At 47.3% G+C, this 17,970-nt stretch overlaps 1 pseudogene; it reads left to right on the plus strand.

Moving 5' to 3' along the window:
• The window catches only part of LOC132381680 (zinc finger protein 721-like), a 93,823-nt pseudogene extending 80,753 nt beyond the window's left edge, over positions 1-13,070 (plus strand).
• Positions 13,071-17,970: the final 4,900 nt, after the last annotated feature.

The following is a 17,970-nucleotide window of genomic DNA, read 5'->3' on the forward strand; positions in this document are numbered from 1 at the left end:
TACAATTCTGCAGTGAATTCTGCTTATTGAATTCTGCAGAGTGAAAATTGGATAATGGTGGGACTTCGAGAACGATCTGATACCCACATTTTGGGAGATTAAGGATGTAATTGAGACTGAAGTTAACAAGTACTGGATCTACCTCATTGTGAATTCAAACGCCACTTCGTGCAGCACAGAAAGAAACAAAATCATCAGATCACCTTTGCTCCTTTAGAAACTCGCTTTCATTCAACGCCCTCTGGTCTGACCTTCCGCCACCGAGACCACGTTCCTCTACCATTCTCCGCGCGTACATAACAACGTACTGGGTAACAAGTCACCAGTAGCCTTCACACCACAAAAGTCATTTTCCAATGAGAACGCCTCATCACATCCTCTTGAGGTTCAAAACGTTGCTGACACTGAGTTTACCACTGTCAAATGCCTCGGGGGTCAAACTAATGAGAAAAAGTCATGAGAGGCAGCTGTCTAAATGCCGTGAGCTCGGACTAAGTCGGTGCGACAAGCCCAGAACATGAAGCTATACTAATGGAGAGAGACAAACTGAGCCAAGTCACAGGCTGGTGAAGGGAGGGATTAACCCACTGTGGCACAGACAGGAAAACAGAAGTTTGACGCCGTATCTGGATGCCTCAACTGTGTCCAGTTGGAAAATGAGGTTGAGTTCCTCACTGTAACAGCGTGACATCAGATGTTGCCATAGAGACTAAAATTAAACTAGCTGCAATGCTGTCCTTCGCCCACTGATGCACTTTGTAAACTCACAGGAAGAAAAGGCAAATGCTTTGTGAGTGGGAATCTCAAACAGAACAGCTCACAGTTCTGCTGCATTGGCCAGCTCACCAGCACTTGAAGGTGGAGGCGGAGATCTTTGAGGAGACAGCACACGGGTTTCAGCAAGATGTGCTCTTTGTAGGATGATATGGCAATTAACCCACCTGGAGACAAACTTTGAAAATTATGTCCAATTCATTGAAAGAGTTAGCAGATTACCTTTGTACTAATAACATTTTCATTGTCGGTCCTGGGAACAGAAGTGAAATCTCTTCCCAGCTGGAAACGTAACACCTGCTTTGTCTCTGAAATTAAGCTTTCTGATTTAATTTCTCATTGAAATTGGACCAGAGTCCGAAGAACACACCAGCATATCTTCACTAGAGACCAGATACTCAACTGGTTTGGGTGTGGGAGGATTTCACTCTATCATCTGACTTGATGAGAGACCAAGGGATTCACAGCAGGAGGAAATAATGGCAGAGTTGATAGCAAAGAGCAGTCGTTCACTGACTTCCATTGTGGAAAGGATTAACCAGGCCACCACACCTGCAGATACACCAGCACGTCCACACTGGAGAGAAACTGTTCACCGACCCCATGCATGGACAGGGATTCATCCAGGCACCCGATCTGCAGAAACATTGGTAAATTCACATCGGAGAGTGGCAAAGGATATACTCCATCATTTCATTTTTTCCAATCTTTTTTATTGATTTCCAAATAAAGAATATACAAATCGGAAGAGGAGTTTAACAAGTAGATAATATAAAAGACATATAAACAGCAATAGTAAAAACAGAACGTATATAATGTCAAAATCAAATAGATAAAATATTATGCTGTTATATATACAATGGTCAAAAAAACTACAACTCCTCATAGCAATCATTAAAAAAAAGATTGGAAATTTTATTGATAAGGAAAAAAAAACCCACTAACTAAACTGAAACAATAAAATAGAGAAAGAGAAAAAAAAAAAGAAAGATTGGGCAGTCCAATTGAGGATAAAAGTAGAAAAAAAGAGAGAGAAAAAACACATCCTTCCAGTCATCTCCAATCCTTCATGGATAAGGATTTTCCCCAAAGAGAATAAAGAAAAATAAATAAATTAAAATAAATTAAATCATGTGAAAATATTGAATAAAGGGTCGCCAGACTTGTTCAAAATTAAAGGATGTATCATATGTCTGGCTTCTAATTTTCTCCAAGCTTAGACATGACAGGATGGAGGAGAGCCAATAGAAAACAGTGGGTGGATTAGATTCTTTCCAGTGTAGCAAAATAGCTCTCCTAGCCAGTAAAGTTGAAAAAGCTATCACATGTTGGGCGGAAGCAGACACTTTGCTTGCTTCCTCTGGAATAATCCCAAAAATTGCTGTAAGTGGATTAGGTTGAACATCCATATCTATAACTTCAGATAATATTCCAAACACATCCCTCCAAAAATTATTTAAACTTACACATGACCAAAACATATGAGTCAGAGTAGCCATTTCTGCATTACATCTGTCACAAATAGGGCTTATATTAAGAAAAATATGCGCCAATTTATCTTTGGACATATGGGCCCATCAAACAGCCTGGAGAAACATTAGCAAGTTCACACTGCACAGTGCCCCTTCACCTGTCCTGACTGTGGGAAGGGCTTCCTTCAGTCGTCCAGCCTGAGGACATATCAGTGAGTTAGCACTGTTGGACTGTTCTCTGTTTGAGAAGGGATTCACTCAGTCAGCCCAGCTGCTGAAGCACCAGAGGGTTCACACTGGAGAGAGGCCGTTCATCTGTTCCAGGTGTAGGAAAAGAGTCATTTAGTCACCTGAGCTGTCAAAACACCAGCAGTTCACAAAGGGGAGTAGCCGTACACCTGTTCGAAGTGTGGGAAGGACCCCATTCAGGGAACCCCCTTGCGATGCCCCAGCAAGTTCACATTGAGTATAGGCCACACTTCTATCGTCATTGATCAAAGAGTTTCACTCAATCATCCCACCTGCTGAAACATCAGAAACTTCACATCAGGGAGGAGGTTCAGATATGCGGTACGTTAGATTTTTAACCATCACGGCGGTTCATTAGGGGCTGTTGATGTCAGATTCTGCTGTTATTGTGGCTGCTCACCACACCCAGGCCCGAACCCTGACCGTGGTCACTGGAGGGGTTTGTTCTGCTGTCGTTAATCTTAAATACGTGTGGAGTTCAGTGTTATGGATCTGTGGCAAAGCAATCAGTTCTACTTCAAAGCCGGTTCTCAGGCACTGTCTCTGCCACATGCCCAGTGTACAGCAGATAGGCCACTCAGCCCAGCTGGTCCCTGCTTGTGTTTTTGTCCCGCACCAGTCCTTCGAAGGGCATCCATGCCGTTCCACTGTCGCTCATTCTGTGATGACAGTTTGCAACTCGTCAAGTCTTTGGGTGAAGAGGTTTACCTTGAGTTTCATCAATAACTTCCTGGGGTTCACTGTCCCAGATATTTCTCACTCCTCAGCACTCTGGGCCAAGGAAGAAAGCCACGGCCCCAACTTCTTCCCTACTCTTATTAATATTTTAGGCCAAAATCTGGATCATCCTTCTTATTCCATTGGTCTGCCAATTCTTTGTCCGCATTTGTACCTCTCCAGCGTCGTTTTCCAGCATTCCCATATCCACTCTCATGTCTCTTTTACTGTTTACGCTGTAGATAAAAAAATTTGTTTCCTCTTTTATATTATTGGCTGACTTATTTATCAATTTATCTTTTCTCTCCTTATGGCTTTTTAGTTGCCTTCTGTTGGTTTTTAACAGCTTCCCAATCTAACCCCTCTAATTGTTGCCTCTATTATATGCCCCCCCCCTTTTGCTTTTGTGATGCCTTTGACTTCCTTCGTCAGCCATGGTTGCCTCATCCTCCCTTCTTCATCTTTGGGATATATCTATCCTACACCTTCCATTACTGTGCAGCCAGCTTCTCCGCCATCGCCCATTTCAATCAACCGTGGCCAACTCCTCTCTCGTGCCTCTGTAGTTCCCTTTGATCCACTGTAACACTGATACATCTAACTTTACCTTCTCCCACCCAAACTTCAGTGTGAATTCTATCATATTATAATCACACCTCATAAAAGTTCCTTTACCTTAAGATCCTCAATCAAATCTGGTTCGTTACACAACACACAATCCAGTTTAGCCTTCCCCCTTTTGGACTCAACTACAAGGTGCTCCAAAAAGCCATCCGACAAGCATTCTACATATTCCCCCTCATCAGGTCCAACACCAACCTAATTTTCCCAATCTTCCTGCATACAATGAAATCCCCCCATGACTATCATAACATTTCCCTTATTATATGACTTTGTTTAGATCCTGTCGTAATTTATATCCCACATCCTGTCTACTGTTCTGAAGCCTGTTTTCTCCCATCAGGGATTTTATGCTTGCAGTTTCTTAACTCTGCCCACAAGGATTCTACATCTTCTAATCCTATGTCTCCTCCTCTAAGAATTTGATTCCATTTCCTACCAACAGGGTCACCCACGCCCTCTACTTATTTGCCCGTCCTTTCAATATCATGTTTATCATTGGATAGTAAGTCCATGAGACCAAAAGATATCGGAGCAGAATTAGGCCATTTGGCCCACTGCATCTGCTCTGCTATTTCATCATGGCTGATCCACTTTCCCTCACTTGCCTTTTCCCACATTCCTTCATGCCCTGACCAGTCAAGAATCTACCAACATCTACCTTAGATCTTCATGAAGACTTGGTCTCCATGGCTGCCTGTGGCATCAAATTCCACAGATACACCACTCTCTGACTGAAGCAATTCTTCCTTATCCCTGTTCTGACAGGAAACCCCTCTATTCTGAGGCTGTCCCCCTCTGGTCTTAGACTTTCCCACCATAGAAAACATCCTCTCCACATCCAATATATCAAGACTGCTCACCATTTGTTAGGTTTCAATTAGGTTACCCCTCATTCTTCTGAATTCTAGTGAATACAGGGTGAGAGCCATCAAGCACTTTTCATATGACGAGCTATTCAACCCTGGAATCATCTTTGTGAACCTCTTTCAGTTTCAGCACATCCTTTCTAAGAAAGGGGGCCCGAAACTGCTCACAATACTCCAAGTGAGGCCTCATTGATACGTTTCAAAGCTTGAATATTACATCCTCGCTTTTATATTCCAGTCCTCTTGAAATGAATACTAACATCACATTTGCTTTCCTCACCACAGACTCAACCTGCAAATTTACAAAGGGACTCCCAAGTCCCTTTGTGCCTCTGCTTTTTTTTTGTATTTTATCTCCATTTTGAAAATAGTCAAAAGTGCATTTGACTACCAAACTATGTGACCATACACCCTGGACATTGTATCCCATCTGACGTTTCTTTGCCCATTTCCTTAATCTGTCTAAGTTCTTCTTCCTCAAAACCACATGCCCCTCCACCTATCTTCGTATTGTCTGCAAACTTTGAAACAAAGCCATCAATTCCATCGTCCAAAATATTGGCATATAATTTTAAAAGAATCAGACCCAACACAGACCTCTGTGGAACACAACTAGTCACCAGCAACAAACCAGAAAAGGCTCCCTTTATTCCCACTTTTTGCCTCTTGCCTGTCAACCACTGCTTGATCCATGCTAGTATCTGCCCTGTAATACCACGGGCTCGTAGCTTGTTCAGCAGCCTCATGTGTGGCACCTTGTCAAAGGCCTTCTGAATATCCAAGTACACGGCATCAACCAATTCTCCTTTGTCTATCCTCCTTGCTATTTCTTCAAAGAATTCCAACAGATTTGTCAGGTATGATTTTCCCTTGAGGAAACCATGCTGACTTTGGCCTATTTTATCACGTGCTTCCAAGTGCCCTGAGGCCTCATCCTTAATAATCGACCCTGGCATCTTCCCAACCACTGAGGTCGGACTAACAGGCCTACAGTGCCCCGCCTTCACCCTCTCTCCTTTCTTGAAGAGTGGAGTGACTTTTGCAATTTTCCATTCTTCCGGAAACATTCCAGATTCTAGCGATCCTTGAAAGATAATTTCTAATGTTTCCACAATCTCTTCAGCCAACTCATTCAGAACCCTGAGGTGTACACCACCTGGTCTCTAGTTACGGTAACTTCACACACTTCATGCCCCCTGGAACATCCACCACACTGCTACTGTCTTCCACAGTGAAGGTTGTTGCAAAGTACGTACCCAGTTCACCCACCATTTCCTTCTCCCCCATTACTAAATCTCCAGCAGTGTTTCCCAGTGGTCCGATATCCACTCTCACCTCCCTTTTACATTTCATGTACTGAAGAAACTTTTGATATCCTCTTCGGCTAGCTTACTTTAGTAATCCCTCTTTACCTTCTTAATGACTTTCTAGTTCCCTTCTGTTGGTTTTTAAAAGCTTCCCAATCCTCTACCCACTAATTTTTGCTCTGTTATATGCCCTCTCTTTGGCTTTTATGCTGGCTTTGACTTCTCTTGTTAGCCATCTTGGTGTCATATTGCCTTTAGAATACTTCTTCCTCTTTGGGACGTATATATCCTGTGCCTTCCAAATTGGCTCCGGAAATTCCAGCCATTGCTGCTCTGCGATCACCCCTGCCAGTGTTCTTTTCCAATCAATTTAGCCAACTCCTCTCTCGTGCCTCTGTAATTCCCTTTACTCCGCTGTAATACTGACACATCTGACATTAGCTTCTCCTTCTCAAATTTCAGTGAGAATTTGATCACCTCGTGCCCCAAAGGATTATTCTACCGTAAACTCTCTAATTAATTCCGGTTCATTGCACAACCTCCAATCCAGAATAGCCGATAGAGCAGTGGGCTCAACCACAAGCTGCTCTAAAAAGCCATCGCAGAGGCTTTCTAGAAATCCCCCCTCGTGATCCAGCGCCATCTTGATTTTCCCGATGTTAAGCTCCCATTTATGATCTTCTTTCAGCCACGGCTCAGTGACGCCCACTCACACCTGCCAATCTCGAGCGGCGCTGCAAGATCATCTACCTTATTCAGTGTCTTAATATGCAGCCGCGCACTCGGCACCCTTTTCGATTTTTCCATGTTACGTTTCAAAGGATTGTGCCACACACAGCTGGTTTGTTAAAACCAGCCTAACCCTAACCCTAAGCCACTGTACTATAAAGTATGGGGGCAGAATGGCAAATAAATCTTTGATGGGGCAGGGTCAGAACGTGATAAGGGTCCACAAAGGGAAGAGGAGGGAATCAGACCTGGAGTACGGGTGAAAAATCAACAGCGTTTGGAAACTGTTTCATTGCACAAGTCTGGAGGGACTCAGCCGGGCAGGCACCATCTAGGAAGCGGGATGAACAGTCGACGTTTCGGGCCGAGACCCTTCACCATGCTGGTGAAGTGTTTCGGCCTGAAGCCTCAAATATTTCTTCCTCTGCAGAGAAGCTGCCTGGCCTGCTGAGTTCCTCCGGCAATTTGTGTGTGTTGCTCTACGCTTCCAGCATCTGCAGAACTCCTTCTGTTTTTATTTTGCATCTGTAAGGACTTTTGACACGGGCAATGCCTGTTGATATTGAGTATATCGTTTATGGGATCTCGCTGCGGAGTTTTCCATTTAAAACCCTGGCTGGTTTTTGAGACATGTAGCAGAGGGCAACAAGCGCTGGCAGACGCTTTGGATGGTGCGTGGCTTTTACCCGGAGAGGTCCGGGGTTCCGAATTCGCCGGTGGTGGGGCGAACCATTGGTCAAACGCGCAGGCGTAAAGGTCCCAGCTAGTTCCGGGAAATCGCGCATGCGCCCGGTGGACCAAAGGCGCTGGCGGATCAGCTGCAGGTAGGAGCGGGTCCCCCAGCCCGTCCCCACCGGGGGCGGGGTGGACAGCGGCTGCGAGCTCCGGGCACACCGCGGCCCCGCGCTCGGGGACAGTCCCGGCCCTTCCCCTCTCCCCCAGCTCCGGGGGTCCTACTGCTGATGGGCGATACCGCGTCTCGCTGGGGCCGGGAGGAGAGAAGGGCTCACTTCTACTTCCTGAGGTTTCGTGGGTGACACTTCCAGCGCTTCCCCCGGCCGTCCGCACGGAGTGTTTGGGAGACACTGCCGAGCTCCAGAAGGGAGAGAACAAAACTATAGTTCCGAGTTAAACTCGAGGAAAAGTATTTTTCTGTCAATAGAAATGTAAATTAATGCTTTATGGAAAAAAAATCCTTTCATCAGCGTTAGTTCTTCAGAAAATCGCCTTTGTTCTACCTCCTTTCGTTCTGGACCTTTTTACCCATATGACCATTGCAGCAGAATTAGGCCAATCGGCTCGTTTAGTATGCTCTGTCATTCTATCATACCCGATTTAATATCCCACTCAACCCCATTCACCTTCCTTCTCCCCACAACCTTTAATGCCTTGGCTAATCAGCAATCTTTCCACCTCCACTTTAAATATATCCAATGTCTTGGGCACCACAACCGTCTGTGGCAATGAATTCCACAGCCACTCAGTCACAGCTGAATGCAGAACTTCAGGTTTATCCCCACACCTATACCAAGAGATATAGGAGCAGAATTAGGCCATTTGGCCCATCGAGTCTGCTCCACCATTTCATCATTATGGTTGGTCCATGATTCCTCTCAGCCCCAATCTCCTGCCCTCTCTCCACATCCCTTCATGTCCTGGCCAATCAAGAATCTATCAACATCTACCGTAAATACAGTATACATGACTTGACCTCCACAGCTGCCTGTGCGAATAATTCCACAGATTCACCACACTCTGTCTAAAGAAATTCCTCCTCGTATCCATTCTAAATGGACACCCCTCAATTCTGACCCATCAGTCTTAGATTCTCCCACCATCAGAAACATCCTCTCCACATCCACTCTATCAAGACCTTTCACCATTCAATATGTTTAAATAGAAACATAGAAAATAGGTGCAGGAGTAGGCCATTCGGCCCTTTGAGCCTGCACTACCATTCAGTATGATCATGGCTGATCATCCAACTCAGAACCCTGTACCTGCTTTCTCTCCATACCCCCAATCCCTTTAGCCACAAGGGCCATATCTAACTTCCTCTTAAATATAGCCAATGAACCGGCCTCAACTGTTTCCTGTAGCAGAGAATTCCACAGATTCAACACTCTCTGTGTGAAGAAGTTTTTCCTCATCTCTGTCCTAAAAGGCTTCCCCTTTATCCTTAAACTGTGACCCCTCATTCTGGACTTCCCCAACATCGGAAACAATCTTCCTCATTTAGCCTGTCCAATCCCCTTAGAATAAGATCCCTCCTCAATCTTCTAAATTCCAGTGAATATAAGCCTAGTTGATCCAGTCTTTCTTTATATGAAAGTCCTGCCATCCCAGGAATCAATCTGGTGAACCTCCTCTGTACTCCCTCTATGGCAAGAATGTCTTTCCTCAGATTAGGGGACCAAAACTGCACACAATACTCTAGGTACGGTCTCACCAAGGCCTTGTACAACTGCAGTAGAAGCTCCCTGCTCCTGTACTCAAATCCTTTTGCTATGAATGCCAACATACCATTTGCCTTTTTCACCGCCTGCTGTACCTGCATGCCCACCTTCAATGACTGATGTACAATGACACCCAGGTCTTGTTGCACCTCCCCTTTTCCTAATCAGCCACCGTTCAGATAATAATCTGTTTTCCTGTTCTTGCAACCAAAGTGGATAATCTCACATTTATCCACATTACTAAATGTTATCCACAGATTCACTACCCTCTGGATGAAAAAATTCCTCCTCATCTGTGTTCTAAATGGGTGTTCCTCTATTCTGAGGCTGTGTCCTCTGGTCCTCAACCACCTCCCTCCCTCACTACAGCAAACATCCTCTCTGCATCCACTGTATCTAGACATTTCAATATTCAATAGGTTTCAATATGGCCTCCCTCATTCTTCTAAACTCCGGAGAGTACAGGCCCGGAGCCATCAAATGCTCCTCATACCAGACCCTTTTTCATCTTTGGAATCACTCTCATGAACATCCTCTCCAATGTCAGCGGATTTTTTCTTACACGGGGGCTCAAAACTGCTCGTAACGCCGTGCATAGCCTCAGTGTTACATACTTGTTTTTCTGATCTAGTCCTCCCGAAATGAATGCTAACATTGCATTTGCCTTCCTCACCCACAACTCAGCCTTTCGGGAATCCTGCGCGAGAACTCAAAATTCCCTTCGCACCTCAGATTTTAAAAATTTTCTCCCCATTTAGAAAATAGTCTACACCATACTCCTTCTACCAAAGTGCACGACCATAAACCTCCCTACAATATATTCCATCTGCCGGATCTTTGCCCATTCTCCCAACCAGTCGTAAGTCCTAATGCAGACTGCCTGCCCTTCCACTTATCTTCGAATCGTCCGCAATCTCGGCCACAAGGTCAGCAATTCCTTCATCCAAGCTATTGGCATATAAAGTGAAAAGCAGCAGGTCCCAACACTGACCCCTGTGGGCCACCACGGGCAGCCAACCAGACAAAGCCCCCTTTATTCCCACTCTTTTCCTCCTGCAAGTCAGCCAGTCCTCTATCCGTGCTGTTCCTGTGAGAACCTGCCTTGCACTCTGTAGCGCTTGGCGATATCGGTATGGGCTACCGCGGTAGTGCAGCTCAGGCTGTCAGAGTTCAGTTCTTATGCCGTCTGAGGAGTTTGTGCAATGTCCCTGTGACTGCGTGGATTTCCTCCGGGTGTTCCGGTTTCTTCCCAAAGACCAAAGGCGTACCAGTTAGTAGGTTAATTGGTCATTGTGAATTAGCTTGCCGAATGGTGCGGCTCTGGGCTGGAAGAGCCTGGGTCTGCTCTGTTTCTCTAAGTAAATATAAGTAATCAAAGACCTTTGCCCCGGGTAACTAGGGACCCGTGGCTTTGAAGCGCTGCCCCAGTTTACGTCGGCAGCGCAGCAGAGGAACCAGCGAGTGCTTTGGGACTCCAGGGAGTGGACGGCCCTCCCAGCCTCTGGTCGTCCCAGAACACACACACCCCCCCCCCCCCACAGTCAGGAAACCCCACCATCGCTTCCTGAGGAGGACGAAGGCCTTCGCCCACGTCCTTTTAATATGGCGTAAAACAATCTTTAATTTTCATGTTTATTGGCTTTCAGGGCGATGAGTCAATCACCTGGGGTTGGGAGGGGGCGGGAGGGGTCAGAGGCTGAAGAGAGCTGGACTTTGTATGTCTATACTCAACTCCTGAGGGAGCAGCTGAACTTGTTGCGTCCCAGCGGGGTTCTGTATATTGTCTCCAGGATCCTTTTTGTTTTAAGAGCTTTGTAGCTCTGTAGGGCATGCCTAGAACTTGAAATAAGTATGGGGACAAACTGAGCCAAGTATCAGATTGATGACGGGCAGAAATGACCCATTCTGATACGGACAATCAAACTGTCAGAGAATTCGATGGTCAGTCTGGCCACCTGGTCCGTGCCCAGTCAGAAGACGAATTGTTCGTCCAACTTGTGTTGAACCTCACTGTGACAGTGTGATGTCAGATCTCTCCACAGACACTGAAATTATCTCATCTCAAACGCTGTCCTTCACCCACTGATGTCTTCTGTAAATCTTTTTACAGGTTGGAGACGGCAAACGATTTGGAACATGCCACACTGCTGTGTCTGTCTGTCTGGATATTGAAGGAGTGACCAGGTATTTCCAATATATCAGTTGTCGATCCTTGGAGATGAAGATGTGTCTCATCCCAGCTGGACCTGTGTTTTGTGTCTGAAAGGAAACGTTCTGTTTTAACTCAGTGAAATCCCCTGGAACCGGGGTGCTGAGAACACACCAGCATTTGTTCCCCAGAGATCAGTTCTTCAACTGCATTGATTTGACACGGGATTCACTCTGACTAACATCGGACTTGGTGAATTGCCAGACAATTGATAGCAGGGAGATAACATTCACCTGCTCTCAGTGTGGGAAGGGATTTACCCATTCAGCCCAACCTGCAGACACACTGGTGAGTTCACCAGGGAGAAACCATTCAGCAGCTCTGTGTGTGGGAATTCACCTCACATGATGAGACACCAGCCAGATCACCTCGAGCAGAGGCCATTCCCCTGCTCCGACTGTGGGAAGGCGTTTGTTCGATCATCCGAGTTACGGAAGCACCAGCGAGTTCACACCGGGGAGAGACCGTACATCTGCTCTGAATGTGGGAAGGGATTCACCCGGTCATCCAACCTGCAGGCACACCGGTCAGTTCACACTGGGGAGAGGCCGTTCTCCTGCTCAGACTGTGGGAAGGCGTTTATTCAGTCATCCGAACTGCGCAGACACCAGCGAGTTCACACTGGGGAGAGGCCGTACATCTGCTCTGAATGTGGGAAGGGATTCACCCGGTCATCCTACCTGCAGGCACACCAGTCAGTTCACACTGGGGAGAGACCGTTCACCTGCTCAGACTGTGGGAAGGGATTCACTCACTCATCTCACCTGCAGAGACACCAGCAAGTTCATAGTGGGGAGAGACCGTTTATCTGTTCCGTCTGTGGGAAGAGATTCACTCGCTCATCGGATCTGCTGACACACGAGCGATTTCACACCGGGGAGAGGCCGTACATCTGCTCTGAGTGTGGGAAGGGGTTCACCCGGTCATCTGATCTGCTGATACACCAGCGAGTTCACACTGTGGAGAGGCCATTCACCTGCCCAGAGTGTGGGAAGGGATTTACCCACCCATCTCACCTGCAGACACACCAGCGAGTTCACACTGGGGAGAGACAGTTTATCTGCTCTGTTTGTGGGAAGGGATTCACTCGGTCGTCAGATCTGTTGACACACGAGCGATTTCACACTGGGGAGAGGCCTTACGTCTGCTCCGAGTGTGGGAAGGGATTCACTCGGTCGTCAGATCTGCTGACACACCAGCGAGTTCACACCGGGGAGAGGCCGTTCACCTGCTCGGACTGCGGGAAGGGATTCACTCAGTCATCTCAACTGAAGGTACACCAGCGAGTTCACACTGGGGAGAAGCCGTTCACCTGCTCGGACTGTGGGAAGGGATTCACTCAGTCGTCCAGCCTGCAGACACACCAGCGGATTCACACTGGGGAGCGGCCACTCACCTGCTCCGTGTGTGGGAAGGGATTCAGTCATTCATCCAACCTTGTGAAGCACCGGCGGGTTCACGCTGAGGGAAAAGCTTAACTCAGCTGCATGCTGGATATTGGAACCTCATGGCGACTGAACTCAGAGGCAAGGTCGGAAGTTACTGCCGGTGTCAAACTCTGCAATGGTTCCAGCTACTCCTCACACCCTGGTCCCTTGGCCTGAGTGGAGCTTCTTCCCTCTGACATCTACCTATTACGAGACTGAGTTTAATATTCGGGACCTGTTACTAATAAATCAGTTCTATTTTAAATTCTGTCCCAGGTACTTTGTGAATCTACAACATACCCAGTGTACAGTTAGGACCCAACACAGTCCACCTGCTCCCTGCCCATGTTTCTGCTCCAGTGACATTTATTTTACATCCTCACCTCCCATTTTCCAAATGGCCACCACTCTGTGGGCGAGGGCATTCCCTGGGTGGCTTTCTGCAGACTGAAGGCTGCAGCTATACCTGATACGTTCTCTGTCCCTCAAATCTCTGGGCGGAGGAAGACCTCCGTACTCCCTGCTCTTCTCAACGTCCTGGGTCACGTTCACCGCTTCTGAAGGGCTGTGCCTCCCGCGCCTGGGTTGTCAGGGCAAACCGCTGTCCTCTGAACTTGACGGCGGAATGGGGGACCATCAGTTCAGTGGAGCGGGGTCGGAAACGAGACCTGGGTCAGCATGGGGCTGTGGACTGTGGTTGGGTAAGAGCCTGTGATGAGGAGCAGGGAATCAGAGTGGGGAAGAGGGGGAAGCTGATCGACAGATTTATCACCCTCGGGGCACCATGTCAGCAAATTGGTCAGCAGGGCGCTATCACAGCCTGGGGCTTCAGATTTCGGAGTTTGGAGTTCATTTTCTGCATCCTCGGTAAGAAAGATCGTAGGTTCTTTTCATTTGACGGTGGGTTTCCTCTTAAGACGCACTGTTTAGTAGGTTTATAATATTTATAATATACTAAACGCACTGTTTAGCAGGTTTGTAATATACATAAATGATCTGGATGATGGGGTGGTAAATTGGATTAGTAAGTATGCCAATGATACTAAGGTAGGAGGTGTTGTGGATAATGAGGTGGGATTTCAAAGCCTGCAGAGAGATTTATGCTGGTTAGAAGAATGGGCTGAACGTTGGCAGATGGAGTTTAATGCTGAGAAGTGTGAGGTTCTACATTTTGGCAGGAATAATCCAAATAGAACATACAGGGTAAATGGTAGGGCATTGAGGAATGCAGAGGAACAGAGAGATCTGGGAATAACAGTGCATAGTTCCCTGAAGGTGGAGTCTCATGTAGACAGGGTGGTGAAGAAGGCTTTTGGAATGCTGGCCTTTATAAATCAAAGCATTGAGTACAGAAGTTGGGATGTAATGTTAAAATTGTACAAGGCATTGGTAAGGCCAAATTTGGAATATTGTGTACAGTTCTGGTCACCGAATTATAGGAAAGATGTCAACAAAATAGAGAGAGTGCAGAGACGATTTACTAGGATGTTACCTGGGTTTCAGCACTTAAGTTACAGAGAAAGGTTGAACAAGTTAGGTTTCTATTCATTAGAGCGTAGAAGGTTGAGGGGGTATTTGATCGAGGTATTTAAAATTTTGAGAGGGATAGATAGAGTTGACGTGAATAGGCTGTTTCCATTGAGAGTAGGGGAGATTCAAACGAGAGGACATGATTTGAGAGTTAGGGGGCAAAAGTTTAAGGAAAACACGAGGGGGTATTTCTTTACTCAGAGAGTGATAGCTGTGTGGAATGAGCTTCCTGTAGAAGTTGTAGAGGCCAGTTCAGTTGTGTCATTTAAGGTAAAATTGGGTAGGTATATGGACAGGAAAGGAGTGGAGGGTTATGGGCTGAGTGCGGGTAGGTGGGGCTAGGTGAGAGTAAGCGTTCAGCACGGACTCGGAGGGCCGAGATGGCCTGTTTCCGTGCTGTGATTGTTATATGGTTAATTGGTCATTGTAAGTTGCCCTGGGGTGAAATTGGTGGCTTGCCTGGCTGCACAGCTTGCTGGGCCTGAATGGCCTGTCCCACACTGTATCTCCAAATAAAGATAAGTACGAGATTAGATTGATTTTTCCGGTTGACACACGCGATGCCCGTTCACATCGAGTGCATTGCTCAGAGGAGCTTGCTGTGTTCGACCGGAAAACCGAGTTCTCATAAAAATATTGAGCGGAGCCAGTATTGTACACGCCCTCAATTGCACCGTTCTTGCCCAGAAATCTCTGCAGTTGGGTAATCAGTGAGCCACCTTCGGTAATCCGTGAGCAAGCGCTCAGGCGCCAAGGGTACAAGATTGAGCCGAGAGGGATGCGTGCATCCCGTGGAAAGGGGTTCCGGACAATCGGTCGTGGGCAGTGCCAGGGTTCTGGCTGAAGCCTTCATCTGCGCCCTGACTGAGGGGCAATTGCTGCAAGCTCTGGACACATCATGGCTCCGCCCCCATACGGTCCCAATCCTGTTGCCCCACGGTTTGCACAGGGCTCTGGGGTATTTCCTGCTGACGAGCAGAGGTCCTGGAGCAACTTCAGGGGTGCATGCATAATCGCTGGAGCCGAGAAACAGGTTCGTCTCTGGCCTGTGGGCTTCGTGGGGATAGAGGGAGCCACTGTCAACATGACCAGCACCTTCCACGCCCGTCCTCATGGAGAGCTTGGAAGGGCAGGCAGAGGGAATGGGTCTGCTGGACCTCCCAGGCACAGCTGAGATCTTCCTATCTAAATCTAAGTACTGGGGACCCGGACCAAACTATGAGCTTAATTCACAAGAAGAACTATTAATGTATCTTTCAGACAAGCAGGTAAGCAAATTCTTGCCTATTGGAGTGGGACATTGAGATCAGGTCCGCCATCCAGACCCAGCTGATGTCCATACCTCAGTAGATAATGAGAATGGTTCAGACTGACCACTAAAATAAAGTACTGGTTCCAACTTCCAGTGAGTTAAAATGCCACTTAGAGCTGCGTTGGCAAAACAAACTCCTCACAACATTTTTGATCCTTTAGCAAATCACCTTGATTTATTGAACGCCCTCCGGTTCTGCACCCTTCCGCCAAGCGAGTGCATTGTTTCTTCTATTCCGTCTGGGCACATAACAATAATGAACACCTCCATGTGAGGTAACAAGTTACCTGTAGTATTCACACCACATAAATTCCACACGTCAACAGTCTCCAACACGGGAGTCCAATCTCCGACCCTTGGCATTCATTGCCATTGCCCTTCCCGACTTCACTGCCGCCAGTCGCCTCAGGTTCACGGCGATCAGGAAGTCTCCAAGAGCAGCCGTGTAAATACCATGTGCTCCTAGTCGGGCAGTGGGACATGCTCAGGCTACAATACACACAGAGCCAAATCGCAGACAGTAGACAGGCAGGAGTAACCCATTACGATACAGACAGGCAGACAGTCAGGGTGCTTGATGGGGAGTCTAGACGCCTGACTGGTGACCAGAAGGAAGATCAGGATTTGTTCTTCTGATTAGTGTGGAGCCTCACTGTAACAGTGTGATGTCCGAGCTCATCTTCGAGACGACAACCATCTCACCTGCAGGGCTGCTCTTCGCCCCTGGCTGTGTTTTGTAAACATTTTACAGGGTAGAAAAGGCGAGGGATTTGTGCACAGCAATCACAAACACAAGAGCACATCAGTTCTGTGACTGTCATTTCTATCACGGATACCCTGAATATCATCGACCTTTGGTGGAGTTGCTCGATAGCCTCCAGATAGATCGCACACGTTTGTCACGAGGAGGTTCTGGCACGTGGTCAGTGTAGGGGTGAGATTTGGATGAGCCAGCCTGGCGATGAACTGAGTTCACTGCCTGGAGGAGTAGCCAGGTATTTCCTTTGTGACACCAGCATAGCAGTTGTTAATCCTCGGAAGAGAAGGCATGTGTCTTCCCAGCTTGAAACGTACATCAGAGTCGTGGCTGAAATGGAGTTTTCTGGTTTAACTTCTCATTGAACCAGGGCCCTGAGAACCATCCTGCATATCTTCACTAGTGACCAGGCACTCAACTGCTTGAAGCGCAGGCGGGATTCACCACATCATCGGAACTGATGGTGCACCAGAGAGCTCACAGCAGGAAAAATAATTCACCTGCTCTCTGTGTAGGAAGGGATTCATTCAGTCATCCAACCTGCAGAAACACCAGCTAGTTCACACTGCATGAGGCCATTCACCTGCTCTGTGTGTAGGAAGGGATTCATTCAGTCATCCAACCTGCAGAAACACCAGCTAGTTCACACTGCATGAGGCCATTCACCTGCTCTGTGTGTAGGAAGGGATTCATTCAGTCATCCAACCTGCAGAAACACCAGCTAGTTCACACGGGAGAGAGGCCGTTCACCTGCTCTGTGTGTAGGAAGGGATTCATTCAAGTCATCCAACCTGAGAACACATCAGAGAGTTCACAGCGGAGAGAGCCTGTTCACCTGCTCAGTGTAGGGGATGGGCTACTGTCACATCAGAGTTCACAGTGAGGAGAGGCCGTTTGCCCGCTCTGGATGTGGGAAGGGATTCATTCAGCCATCCCACCTTGTGGGGTGACAGTAAGTTCACACTGAGAGGCGGCAGGCCTGTCCTGTGAGAGCAGAGCAGTCTGCTTGGTCATCCCACCTGCTGAAAGGCCAGCTAATTCACACAGGGGAAGCAGTTCAAACAACTCTATGTTGAATCCTGGACTGGATTGGGAGCATGCCTTATGAAAACAGGTTGAGTGAACTCGGCCTTTTCTCCTTGGAGCGACGGAGGATGAGAGTTGACCTGATAGAGATGTATAAGATGATGAGAGGCATTGATAATGTGGATAGTCAGAGGCTTTTCCCCAGGGCTGAAATGACTGCCACAAGAGGACACAGGTTTAAGGTGCTGGGGAGCAGGTACAGAGGAGATGTCAGGGGTAAGTTTTTTACTCAGAGAGTGGTGAGTGTGTGGAATGGGCTGCCAGCAATGGTGGTGGAGGCGGATACGATAGGGTCTTTTAAGAGATACAGGTACATGGAGTTTAGAAAAATAGAGGGCTATGAGGAAGTCTAGTAGTTCCTAATGTAGGAACATGTTCGGCACAACTTTGTTGGCCGAGGGTCCTGTGTGGTGCTGTAGGCTTTCTATGTTTCTGTGAATTTTTAGCCATCACAT

The sequence above is a fragment of the Hypanus sabinus genome, chromosome 26 (genome assembly GCF_030144855.1).
Source record: "Hypanus sabinus isolate sHypSab1 chromosome 26, sHypSab1.hap1, whole genome shotgun sequence".
NCBI lineage: Eukaryota > Metazoa > Chordata > Chondrichthyes > Myliobatiformes > Dasyatidae > Hypanus > Hypanus sabinus.